Source organism: Procambarus clarkii, chromosome 73 (genome assembly GCF_040958095.1).
Source record: "Procambarus clarkii isolate CNS0578487 chromosome 73, FALCON_Pclarkii_2.0, whole genome shotgun sequence".
Classification (NCBI taxonomy): domain Eukaryota; kingdom Metazoa; phylum Arthropoda; class Malacostraca; order Decapoda; family Cambaridae; genus Procambarus; species Procambarus clarkii.
Window position 1 is genome coordinate 21,993,271 of NC_091222.1, and position 13,422 is coordinate 22,006,692.

Consider the following 13,422-nt stretch of genomic DNA (forward strand, 5'->3'; position numbering starts at 1 on the left):
TATAGGTATATTTGATATTTTTCCACAATTGTTTGTCAGCTGTCTCGCCTCCTTTATGAACTGGCGTCACTATTGCTTTTTAAGAATATCAGGAAAAGTATGACACTCTAGAGATTTGTTGAATAGCAGAGCTACGGGTAGTGCAAGAGCAGGAGCAGCACTCTTTTTATATCTAAATGTTATTACTTTAATGTTCCCAGCTTTGGTTTTATGCGATTGAATTAGGATATAATGTCTGTCGGGCTGACTGGTAAACGGAGGAGAGTTAGGATAGCTGCCTATGAGATATGTAGTGAAAGGTTGTTAAAGGTTTCTACCAATTGATGAAAAGCTATTGAATTCAATTGCAATATCTAAGTTTGTTGCAAGTATGTAACCATCTTTGGAGAGTTTTATCTGCTTGTTATGTGATTGTTTAGACAAAAGGATGTTAGAGATAGCTTTCCATTTCCATTGTTCGAACGACAACGCTGTAAATGCTTCACCCACGTACTACAAATGCCAATAATCGCCAAGAACCTAAACACCTAACTGAACCAATGCCCAAGTATGCTAATATATAATACTATTAATATAGATTTGAGAAAATTTCTGTTTTGAATGAACAACATGTTAATTCGTCTGCAAAGTTAATCGTGCGGCAGGGTCTGGCCTGGGTTGGTGCCTTGCCTGCGCGAAGTGAATCTTTTTGCATGGAGTTATACCTGTGGGGAATATACCAGGATTAAATGCAAGAGGAGAATTACATAGGACCATACATCTAGTACAAGAACCATGAATTTAAAATTCAATAATATTCTAACATTGATAATAGGCAAAACATAATTAAGCTCTCTTAGCTTCATGCAAGGTTCCTATGCTGGATTGTAAGTCCACTCCACTGTGACCTTGATAGAGGAAATGGGCTGTAACAGGTAAGGTCCTGAAGGCTGATCTGGCTCATAAACTGCAGAACACAATATACCTGTGGGTACACCCACACATTTAGCATGTAAGTTTATATGGATTAAATAAAACAGCTCAAAGACTGTAAGCACTGGTAAGGTTTATGATCGAGGACCTGAACTAAACACACTCTCTAGTCTAGCCCTAGGAATATCTGTGTTGTTGCACAAAAGGTATAATTGCACAAAGGTAAATGTAAATTTGCATACAAAAATTATATGCAAGAAAATAAACTAACTGATAATTAAGATTTATGGATATGGCAATTCTGATTATATGAATATTCAGCAATATAAGCTCAGATACTGCATGAGTAGGTCAGAACTTACTGATGTCGAGGCGTTGCCTCGCTGCTTAACGACTCTCAATTTATATGAAAGTATCAATGTAATAAAGCATGCTAATTGTCCATTCTAATCTCTAAACCAATTATTAACTTATCCTGAAATTGAGAACCTGAGCCTATCTGACAGTAGCCAGATGGTGAGTCTTTCTCTCTTGCTGAGACAAGGCTCTATATTTTAATGATGAATATGGCAGCTTGATGTTCCTGATTTGGATGACACAGCGTCGCTGTAAGGATTCTAGTTGCTCAGATATGGAGTGCACGTTGTTGCATCTCACTTGGTGGATGAGATGGTGGTTGGGCCACTAGCCGGTGGACCTCCACACTCTTGATTTTGGATATATGTACCAGGAATTCCTTCCTATACCCGATTCAAGACTCTCCTAGTACTTAAGGAGCTATCACTGAAGATTATGATAAGTTTGTGTGCAATTATCTTGGCTGAAAAATGTGTCTTCAGCCCTACACACGAGTGTGCACGGCTGTGCACCCATGGATGAAAACACAAGGCCGCCTCCACCCCTGTACGATTCTGGGCGCTTCTTCCCCACCGGCGTCAGTCAAGGTGCCAGCAATGATAATAAAATTATTATTTTCTTTACTTAGACTGATTATTGTGGTACAGTTATATCACAAGATAATTACTTAGTGGATTTAAAGATAATTAACAGTGCTTGATAGTACCTTCTGTCATTTATTAAGGATTTTGAAAATACGTGATTGGAAACTATAACATTGGTTCCAGCAATATTTTTTGATTACCTGGAAGCTTCTAGATTTTGGAGATCACATCTACAATATTATATAGGCATTAAGCCCAATAGTGTACTTGACCAATAGTCATGCAGGATGTCGATGTAGATCTGGTAGATATGATCAATAGATAGATAATAGATCTTTGTCATATTATTAATCAAAGCATTTAATGTGCCTACTTTGTCAAACTTTCTTGCAATGTACCTGTTACCATTTTATAAATTTCGCTAGAAATTACCTACTAAATATTATTTGTTAGATTAAGGACCTGCCCGAAACGCTGTTCGTACTAGTACTCACCTAATTGTTCTTGCGGGGGTTGAGCTCTGGCTCCTTAGACCCGTCAATCACCTGTCAATCTACAGGTGTACAGGTTCCTGAGCCTATTGGGGGTCTATCATATTTACACTTGAAACTGTGTATGGAGTCAGCCTCCACCACATCACTTCCTAATGCATTCCATTTGTCAACCACTCTGACACTAAAAAGTTCTTTCTAATATCTCTGTGGCTCATTTGGGCACTCAGTTTACACCTGTGTCCCCTAGTGCGTGTGCCCCCTTTTGTTAAATAGTCTGTCTCTATCTACCCTATCAATTCCCTTGAGAATCTTGAATGTGGTGATCATGTCCCCCCTAACTCTTCTGTCTTCCAGTGAAGTGAGATTTAATTCCCGTACTCTCTTCTTGTAGCTCATACTACTTTGTGGCTTTACAAGAATGAACATAAGAACAAAGGTAACTGCAGAATGCCTATTGGCCCATATGAGGCAGCTCCTATTTATAACCACCCAATCCCACTCATATTCATGTCCAACCCATGCTCGAAACAATCAAGGGACCTCACCTCCACCACGTTACGCGGTAATTGGGTCCTTAAATCAACAACTCTATTACCGAACCAGTATTTACCTAAGTCTTTCCTAAATCTAAACTTATCAAATTTATACCCATTGTTTCGTGTTGATATTTTTAATACCCAATTAATATCCCCTTTGTTATGTCCATTCATCCACTAGTAAACCTCTATCATGTCACCCCTAACTCATCGCCTTTCCGGTGAATGCAATTTAAGCTTCGTTAATCTTTCTTCATATGACAGGTTTCTAATTTAGGAAATTAATTTTGTTATCTTATGCTGGACACATTCAAGTGAATTTATATCCATTCTATAGTACTGCGACCAAAACTGAATATCTTGTGTATTGAAACAATCGTATCTAAACATAATCAATCGTATCTAAACATAATCTCACTCCACAAATTCTCCTGTGTCAACACCATTTACAAAACCCTGTTCTTAAATGCAAATCCTTGTCTGAAACTCTTCCTGGACAGATGTAATAGGACCCATTATCACCACACCAGAAATAAATATCTCTTCGATATCCCCAGAGTTAAACTTAATCTGTGTAAACACTCTATGCAAATAAAGGGACCCACCCAGTTTATGGAACTCACTCCCTACTGAATTGAAAAGCTGTCCAACGTTTACATCATTCAAAATCAATACTAAAAAGTACCTAATTTCATCTTCATAGTTTTTCACTTTTTGCCTTAAAATTGCACTGTATCTATTGCTACCCAATCTCCCAACCTTTATGTTCCCAATTTGAACATCTTTACCATTGAGATCATTGCTGTTTTCTTATATGTGCTGCCAATCTGTTGTATGGTGTTTATAAATCTTGTTATCTGTATCTTTTGCTACTCAGTCTCCCAATCTTTATGTACCCATTCTGATCATCTTTACCATTGTGATCATTGTTGTCTTATATGTGCTGTCAATCTGCTGTATGGTGTCTATTAATCTTGTTTAAATTACTAATCAAGCTGTCAATGTAATCAATCAGAGCTTTAATATAACAATGTGCTTTAATATACTTGCTTATCTCTCTCATCTCATTTTTCTCTTGTAATGTATCTTTCATTTATCAATTCTGATTGAAATTACCTACTTAAAATTATCTGCTAGATTAAGGACCTGCCCGAAACGCTGTGCGTACTAGTGGCTTTACAAGAATGTAAATTCTGTACTATCCAATGTATTCTCTCAAACCCAATGTACTTTCTTGTATATATATAAATAAATAAAATAAAATAAAATAAAATAAAATATCTTGTGTATCATTTGAAACTTGTGTATCTTTTGAATTCTCAGAGGAATTGACAGGGTAGATAAAGATAAACTGTTTAACATGGGTGGTATGCGAACAAGGGGACACAGGTGGAAACTGAGTACCCAACTGAGTCACCAGGGACGTTAAAAGAAACTTTTTCAGTGTCAGGGTAGTTAACAGATGGAATGCATTAGGCACTGATGTGATGGAGGCTGACTCCATACACAGATTCATATGTAAATATGATAGAGCCCAGTAGACTCAGGAATCTGTACATCAGTTGAGAGGCGGGACCAAAGAGTCAGAACTCAACCCCGGTAAGCATAATTATGTGAGTACAACCGAGTGGACCAACCCGTTATCGACTCAAGTCCATTACAGCCAGCGGTCGACCCCACAGACGCATTCATAAATTTTTACATGCTGTTTATTTAAAACGGGAATTTTCTCAAGTATAAATTAATATTATAATATATTAGCATATTGTGTATATATAGGCATAGGATAGGTTAGGTTAGGTGTTTAGGTTCTGCTGGCAATTATTTGTATTTGTAGTACGTGGGTGAAGCATTTATAGCGCTGTGATTCGAACAAAAGTCGTCAGTGAAGCACTTGTTCCGGATATGTTCGAACGTCAGTAGTTGTGAGTCGTGTGTAAACCGCTTTCATTCATAAAAAGATTCCATGCTCCAGTCTGGCTGGAGCATGGAATCACTTCTGGGTCTTTGTTTGGTGGACGGGCTGAGTGGACAGCACTCTAGGGTCGTAGTTCAAAGGACCCGGGTTTGATTCCCGGTCGAGGCAGAAACAAATGGGCAGATTTTCTTTCACCTGATGGGCTGATCACCTAACAGTAAATAGTGTGGGACATTTGGGGCTTGACTCTATTTATTTAAATATTAATGTAATGAAATCAATCACGAAGGACCACCCGCTTTTATAGTAAAGAGGGAAACTAATAAAATGTGATCATTAGAAAATTCCTAGAGGAACCAGTAACTACCCAGCAAACACAAATCATCTACACAACGTTCGCCTATCTCTTCCCATAGGTGTGGGAATGATTTGCATTGAGAATGGTGCAGGAGAGCCTTTGAGAAACTTTTACTCAAAAAATCCAAACACAAAGGTTTAATTATAAATTGTTTTTCTACAATTATTTTCTTCCAAATGTAAAACAAATAGTTTTTACATGTTTAAATATAAAATTTATGGTGTTTTTTTGTAAAATTCATTAATAAATTGGGAATGATATATATTGGCTGAGTGAAACCTTTAAAATCCATTTAGTTATAATATGAACAGAAAAAAGTAGTTTTCCAAATTTTCTAAAAATCGCTCTTTTTAACACAATTTGACTCCTTATGCATTCCACTAAACACTAATATCATGTTTAAAAATATAATTTATGTATTATTCCCTAAGATAATTTATATAAATTATTAAAGTTGCTGGAAAGTGGTGAGAAAGAATCTGAAAACGTTTTGTTGTCTTATATTGGCGTGTTCTTATTAACTAGAGTGAGTAAGAGTGAGCGAGAGTGGGTAAGAGTGAGTAAGAGTGACTGAAGGTGAGTGAGAGTGCCAGAGAGTGTGTAAGTGTGAGTAAGAGTGAGTATAAGTAAGAGTGACTGAGAGTGAGTAAGAGTGACAGAGTGAGAGTAAGGGTGACAGAATGAGTAAGAGTGAGAGTAAAGTGATTGAGAGTAAGGGTGAGTATGAGAGTAAGAGTGATTGAGAGTTAGAGTGAGAGTAAGAGTGATTGAGAGTTAGTGAGAGTAAGAGTGATTGAGAGTAAGAGTGATTGAGAGTAAGAGTGATTGAGAGTAAGAGTGATTGAGAGTAAGAGTGATTGGGAGTAAGAGTGATTGAGAGTAAGAGTGATTGTGAGTAAGAGTGATTGGGAGTAGGAGTTAGAGTGAGAGTAGGAGTAAGAATGAGAATAAGAGTGATTGAGAGTAAGAGTGAGTAAGAGTAAGAATGAGAGTAAGAGTGATTGAGAGTAAGAGTGATTGAGAGTAAGAGTGATTAGGAGTAAGAGTGATTGGGAGTAAGAGTGAGAGTAAGAGTAAGAATGAGAATAAGAGTGATTGAGAGTAAGAGTGATTGGGAGTAAGAGTAAGAGTAAGAATGAGAGTAGGAGTGATTGAGAGTAGGAGTGATTGGGAGTAGGAGTGATTGGGAGTAAGAGTGATTGAGAGTAAGAGTAATTGAGAGTAAGAGTATGAGAGTAAGAGTGAGAGAGTGAGTATGAATGGGTAAGGGTGACTGAGAGTGAGTAAGAGTGACAGAGTATGAATGACAGAGTAAGAGTGATAGAGAGTAAGAGTGACAGAGAGTAAGAGTGACAGAGAGTAAGAGTGACAGAGAGTAAGAGTGACAGAGAGTAAGAGTGACAGAGAGTAAGAGTGACAGAGAGTAAGAGTGACAGAGAGTAAGAGTGACAGAGAGTAAGAGTGACAGAGTAAGAGTGACAGAGTAAGAGTGAGTAAGGATGACTGAGAGAAAGAGTGAGTAATAGTGCGTAAGAGTGATTGAGAGTTAGAGTGAGAGTAAGAGTGATTGAGAGTTAGTGAGAGTAAGAGTGATTGAGAGTATGAGTGATTGAGAGTAAAAGTGATTGAGAGTAAGAGTGATTGAGAGTAAGAGTGATTGGGAGTAAGAGTGATTGAGAATAGGAGTGATTGGGAGTAAGAGTGATTGGGAGTAGGAGTAAGAATGAGAATATGAGTTATTGAGAGTAAGAGTAAGAGTAAGAATGAGAGTAAGAGTGATTGAGAGTAAGAGTGATTGAGAGTAAGAGTGATTGAGAGTAAGAGTGATTGAGAGTAAGAGAGATTGGGAGTAAGAGTGATTGAGAGTAAGAGTGATTGGGAGTAAGAGTGATTGGGAGTAGGAGTAAGAATGAGAATAAGAGTGATTGAGAGTAAGAGTGAGTAAGAGTAAGAATGAGAGTAAGAGTGATTGAGAGTAAGAGTGATTGAGAGTAAGAGTGATTGAGAGTAAGAGTGATTGGGAGTAAGAGTAAGAGTAAGAATGAGAGTAGGAGTGATTGAGAGTAGGAGTGATTGGGAGTAGGAGTGATTGGGAGTAAGAGTGATTGAGAGTAAGAGTAATTGAGAGTAAGAGTATGAGAGTAAGAGTGAGAGAGTGAGTATGAATGGGTAAGGGTGACTGAGAGTGAGTAAGAATGACAGAGTAAGAGTGACAGAGAGTAAGAGTGACGGAGAGTAAGAGTGACAGAGAGTAAGAGTGACAGAGTAAGAGTGACAGAGAGTAAGAGTGACAGAGAGTAAGAGTGACAGAGAGTAAGAGTGACAGAGAGTAAGAGTGACAGAGAGTAAGAGTGACAGAGTAAGAGTGACAGAGAGTAAGAATGACAGAGAGTAAGAGTGACAGAGAGTAAGAGTGACAGAGAGTAAGAGTGACAGAGAGTAAGAGTGACAGAGTAAGAGTGACAGAGTAAGAGTGACAGAGAGTAAGAGTGACAGAGTAAGAGTGACAGAGAGTAAGAGTGACAGAGAGTAAGAGTGACAGAGAGTAAGAGTGACAGAGTAAGAGTGACAGAGTAAGAGTGACAGAGTGTAAGAGTGAGAGTAAGAGTGACAGAGTAAGAGTGACAGAGAGTAAGAGTGACAGAGAGTAAGAGTGACAGAGAGTAAGAGTGACAGAGAGTAAGAGTGACAGAGAGTAAGAGTGACAGAGTAAGAGAGTGAGAGTGATTATGAGAGAGTTAAGAGTGTGAGGTGTGAGAGGGTATAGCAGGCCAGGGAGGCAGGATGTGTGGTCACAGGCGAGGCCTAGGCCTCGTGATCTCTAATGTTGGTTTTTATATATATATGTGGGATTTTTTGTCCTGTTTCAAATTATAATTATTTAGCAGGAATGTAATAAGATATTGCACAGTATTAATGTGACAATAATATATGCATTATTTCCTTCATAATCAAACTTGTTGTTCAAAGATAATATACAATCTTTGAAGGAAACATTTTAAGAGCGCGAGCTGGCAACACTGGGCTGGTGGGTGAGAGAGACATATGGTTAGTTTTGCTCAGACCTTCAGTGGTGAAGGGTGTGTCCCAGCTGGCCGCCACCAGCCGCCACCCGCCGCCCACCACCAGCCGCCACCCACCACCACCCACCACCAGCCGCCACCCACCACCAGCCGCCACCCGCCACCACCCACCACCAGCCGCCACCCGCCACCACCCACCACCAGCCGCCACCCGCCGCCACCCGCCACCCACCACCAGCCGCCACCCGCCGCCACCTACCACCAGCCGCCACCCGCCGCCACCCACCACCAGCCGCCACCCACCACCAGCCGCCACCCGCCACCACCCACCGTCAGCCACCACCCACCACCAGCCGCCACCCGCCACCACCCACCACCACCCACCACCAGCCGCCACCCGCCACCACCCACCACCAGCCGCCACCCGCCACCAGCCACCGCCACCCACCACCGCCACTCACCACCCGCCGCCACCACCCGCCACCAGCCGCCACCCGCCACCACCCACCACCAGCCGCCAGCCGCCACCCACCACCAGCCGCCACCCACCACCAGCCGCCACCCACCACCACCCACCACCAGCCGCCACCACCCACCACCAGCCGCCACCCGCCACCACCCACCACCAGCCGCCACCCGCCACCACCCACCACCAGCCGCCACCCGCCACCACCCACCACCAGCCGCCACCCGCCACCTGCCACCACCCACCACCAGCCGCCACCCGCCACTACCCACCACCAGCCGCCACCCGCCACCACCCACCACCAGCCGCCACCCGCCACCGCCACCCACCACCGCCACTCACCACCCGCCGCCACCACCCACCACCCGCCGCCACCCGCCACCCACCACCCGCCGCCACCCGCCACCACCCACCACCAGCCGCCACCCGCCACCACCCGCCACCCGCCACCACCCGCCACCAGCCACCGCCACCCACCACCGCCACTCACCACCCGCCACCACCAGCCGCCACCCGCCACCAGCCACCGCCACCCACCACCGCCACCCGCCGCCACCACCCACCACCACCACCCACCACCACCACCCACCACCACCACCTGCCGCCGCCACCACCACCGCCGCCACCACCCATCACCGCCGCCGCCACCACCACCCACCACCACCGCCGCCGCCACCACCCATCACCGCCGCCGCCGCCACCACCCACCACAGCCGCCGCCGACGCCACCGCCACCACCAACCACAGCCGCCACCACCACCCACCACCACCACCCACCACCGCCGCCACCACCAGCCGCCACCGCCCGCCACCACCACCACCAGCCGCCATCAACGCCACCAGCCGCCACCAGCTGCCACCACCACCAGCCGCCACCACCACCACCACCAGCCGCCATCACCGCCACCAGCTGCCACCACCACCAGCCGCCATCACCGCCACCAGCTGCCACCACCACCAGCCGCCACCACCGCCACCACCACCTGCCACCAGCCGCCACCACCGCCCGCTATCAGCCGTCACCGCCCGTTGCCACAGTCGCCACCGCAAGCCGCCACCGCCAGCCGCCACCAGCCCCCCCCACCGCCGATCGTCACCACCCACCACAGCCGCCGCCGCCCGCCACCGCCCGCCACCGCCCGCCACCGCCCGCCACCCCCCGCCACCGCCCGCCACCACCCACCACAGCCGCCACCACCCACCACCCGCCGCCACCACCCACCACAGCTGCCACCACCCACCACCCGCCGCCACCACCCACCACAGCCGCCGCCGACGCCACCGCCACCACCACCACCCACCACCACCACCCACCACCGCCGCCACCACCAGCCGCCACCGCCCGCCACCGCCCGCCACCAGCCGCCATCACCACCAGCCGCCACCACCACCACCACCAGCCGCCATCACCACCACCAGCTGCCACCACCACCAGCCGCCATCACCGCCACCAGCTGCCACCACCGCCACCACCACCTGCCACCAGCCGCCACCACCGCCCGCTATCAGCCGTCACCGCCCGTTGCCACAGTCGCCACCGCAAGCCGCCACCGCCAGCCGCCACCGCCAGCCGCCACCAGCCCCCCCCACCGCCGATCGTCACCACCCACCACAGCCGCCGCCGCCCGCCACCGCCCGCCACCGCCCGCCACCGCCCGCCACCACCCACCACAGCCGTCACCACCCACCACCCGCCGCCACCACCCACCACCACCCGCCGCCACCACCCACCACCACCAGCCGCCGCCGCCACCCACCACCCGCCGCCGCCGCCACCACCACCCACCACCACCGCCGCCACCACCCACCACCACCAGCCGCCGCCGCCACCACCACCCACCACCACCACCACCACCCACCACCACCGCCGCCACCACCCACCACCACCAGCCGCCGCCGCCACCACCACCCACCACCACCGCCGCCACCACCCACCACCGCCAGCCGCCACCACTCATCACAGACGCCGCCACCCGTTACCGCCCGCCACCACCGCCAGACACAGCCGCCAGTGTCCGCCACTGTCCGCCACCGCCGCCACTGTCTGCCACCGCCGCCACTGTCCGCCACCGCCACCACTGTCTGCCACCGCCACCACTGTCCGCCCGCCGCCACCATTGTCCGCCCGCCGCCACCACTGTCCGCCCGCCGCCACCACTGTCCGCCCGCCGCCACCACTGTCCGCCCGCCGCCACCACTGTCCGCCCGCCGCCTCCACTGTCCGCCCGCCGCCTCCACTGTCCGCCCGCCGCCTCCACTGTCCACCCGCCGCCGCCACTGTCCGCCCGCCGCCGCCACTGTCCGCCCGCCGCCACTGTCCACCACCGCCGCCAAAGCCGCCACGGTCCGCCCGCCGCCACTATCCGCCACAGCCGCCACTGTCCGCCCGCCGCCACTGTCCGCCCGCCGCCACTGTCCGCCCACCGCCACTATCCGCCACCGCCACCACTGTCCTCCCGCCGCCACTGTCCGCCCGCCGCCGCCCTGTCCGCCCGCCGCCACTGTCCGCCTGCCGCCACTGTCCGCCCGCCGCCACCGCCGCCACTATCCGCCCGCCGCCACTGTCCGCCCGCCACCACTGTCCGCCCGCCGCCACTGTCCGCCCGCCGCCACTGTCCGCCCGCCGCCACTATCCGCCACCGCCGCCACTGTCCGCCCGCCGCCGCTATCCGCCACCGCCGCTACTGTCCGCCCGCCACCACTGTCCGCCCGCCGCCACCACTGTCCGCCCGCCGCCACTATCCGCCACCGTCGCCACTGTCCGCCACAGCCGCCACTCTCCGCCGTACAGCCTCCCCTCTCTCCGTTAGTAAATAATTATAATTGTTAGTAAATAATAAAAGAAATATAAATTATTAGATTTTTTTACCCTTAAATTGGTTTTAATATTTAAATTGAAAATAATAATATAATATAAAATATAATAAAAATAATATAATATAAAATATAACTTAATTTCAAGAAATTTAACTTTAAACACAAAGATGTGAAAAGGGTTCAGATTATTGGCTCAAACCTTTCATAAGAGATTCATATTGGTATATGAATGGATTATGAATGACTCATGTTAGGAGTGTAAAGTTGCCACAACATCTCAAATTAGTGTTAGATACATATGTCTTGGTTATAAGTTTTGGAAACCTATTTAAGTCCACACACAATATCGTATCTGATACGATAAAACAAACGTTTCCAATACTTTCAAATACTTTCCAGATATGTTGTGGCAACCCAAAATTGTTTGCTGGGTATGGATAAATACTAGAGAATATAATCACTTGTATAATTAATGGGCTGTATATATAATTTAATTGAATCAAAGCCTCAAACACCTACATTGGGGGGGGGGGGGGGGGGGGGTATTAATAGAGCTTCATATATGTCTAGGAACTAGTGTGGTTCGTACACCAGTTCATTATGTAATAACCTAATCCTATGACCAATTATAGAACCAATAGAGAATTTGTCACCAATAAGAACATAGATTATGAATATCAGAAATTAATGATTATAATAAACACGTGTTAAATCCAGTGAACAGTGATCAATAGTAATAATTCAATACAGATAATTTAATTAATGGAATACGGAAAAGGGTCTTAGCTTGAAGACGTTTTCCAAGACATCAGTCATGAATCATCCTCGGAATCTCCTGAACTCATCATGGAACACTGGGAGATGATTAACACGGGAAAGTGACAGCTCGGGGAATTCTTCACACACAAGCTGTAAATCAAGATATATTACGTAGCAACATATTAGGCTGCTAAATATCTATATTCAAGAAACTGGAAATGGAGAGTGGAAATTGATACTAACATGTGTTTTATTTATGTCGCTCAGCGTGCGACAAGCAACCCTGCTGTAACCTATCTCTAATGATGCATCAAAAGGGAATAAGTGTACTTAGCTAATAGGGCACTGTGTAAGTTGAAGCTTGCTGAAGCTCGCGTCCTATGCTCTAGCATTGTAATAGCGAACACGTGGCGTTTAGCTTGGCCTAGATGTCGACGCGCTTCTCTGGCTGGTCACGATGGACGACACGGAACAAATTAACAGGTTCCGGGCTGAATGTCAAGTTAATTCTCGTTGACGATTCACGACAATGTATCCTATGACACTGACACCAGCCCAGTTGCTCAATTCCGCAACTATTCTTCACACCGCACAGTGGCGACTTTCCTCTCTCGTCGACGCCTCCACACGCTCTCAGCGTCTCCTCGATTAATGGCGTCTCCCCTGCCCCGCTCCGCATCCCGCATTTGCTACACAAATTATTTACTGCGAATAATATTATTTCTCGCAGTTGCGACTAGAATGCTTGGATAATGACATGTTTATAATTCAGAGGAGTTAAATATTATTATTTGCTCGTTTCACAATGGTAAACGAGCAATGGAGATGAATTTAATTCTCTCCATGGCATTCACGCGTGACGTTAAATTTATTACCAGATAACAGTTGTAACTAGAAACGCTCTATTTGGCATTATTTGGGAGTCAGGTTATCGGTAAATAATTATCACATAGAACACTGTTGTTTTTAGAGAATCAAACTCAATTCTCTGACACACTGGATATAAATGTGTTTATTATGGTGGAATCTGACACAATACTGGCGTCTAGTGACGTAAGAATTCTAGCATTTTTGTACAGATACAATTATTAATACATGTGAACTCTACGGTTGGTTAATTTTAGTTACTACAGTGATTAGTAGATTTAGTAATAATTAATAATAATACAACAGTGTTGTATTAGTGTTGGAAATTTCC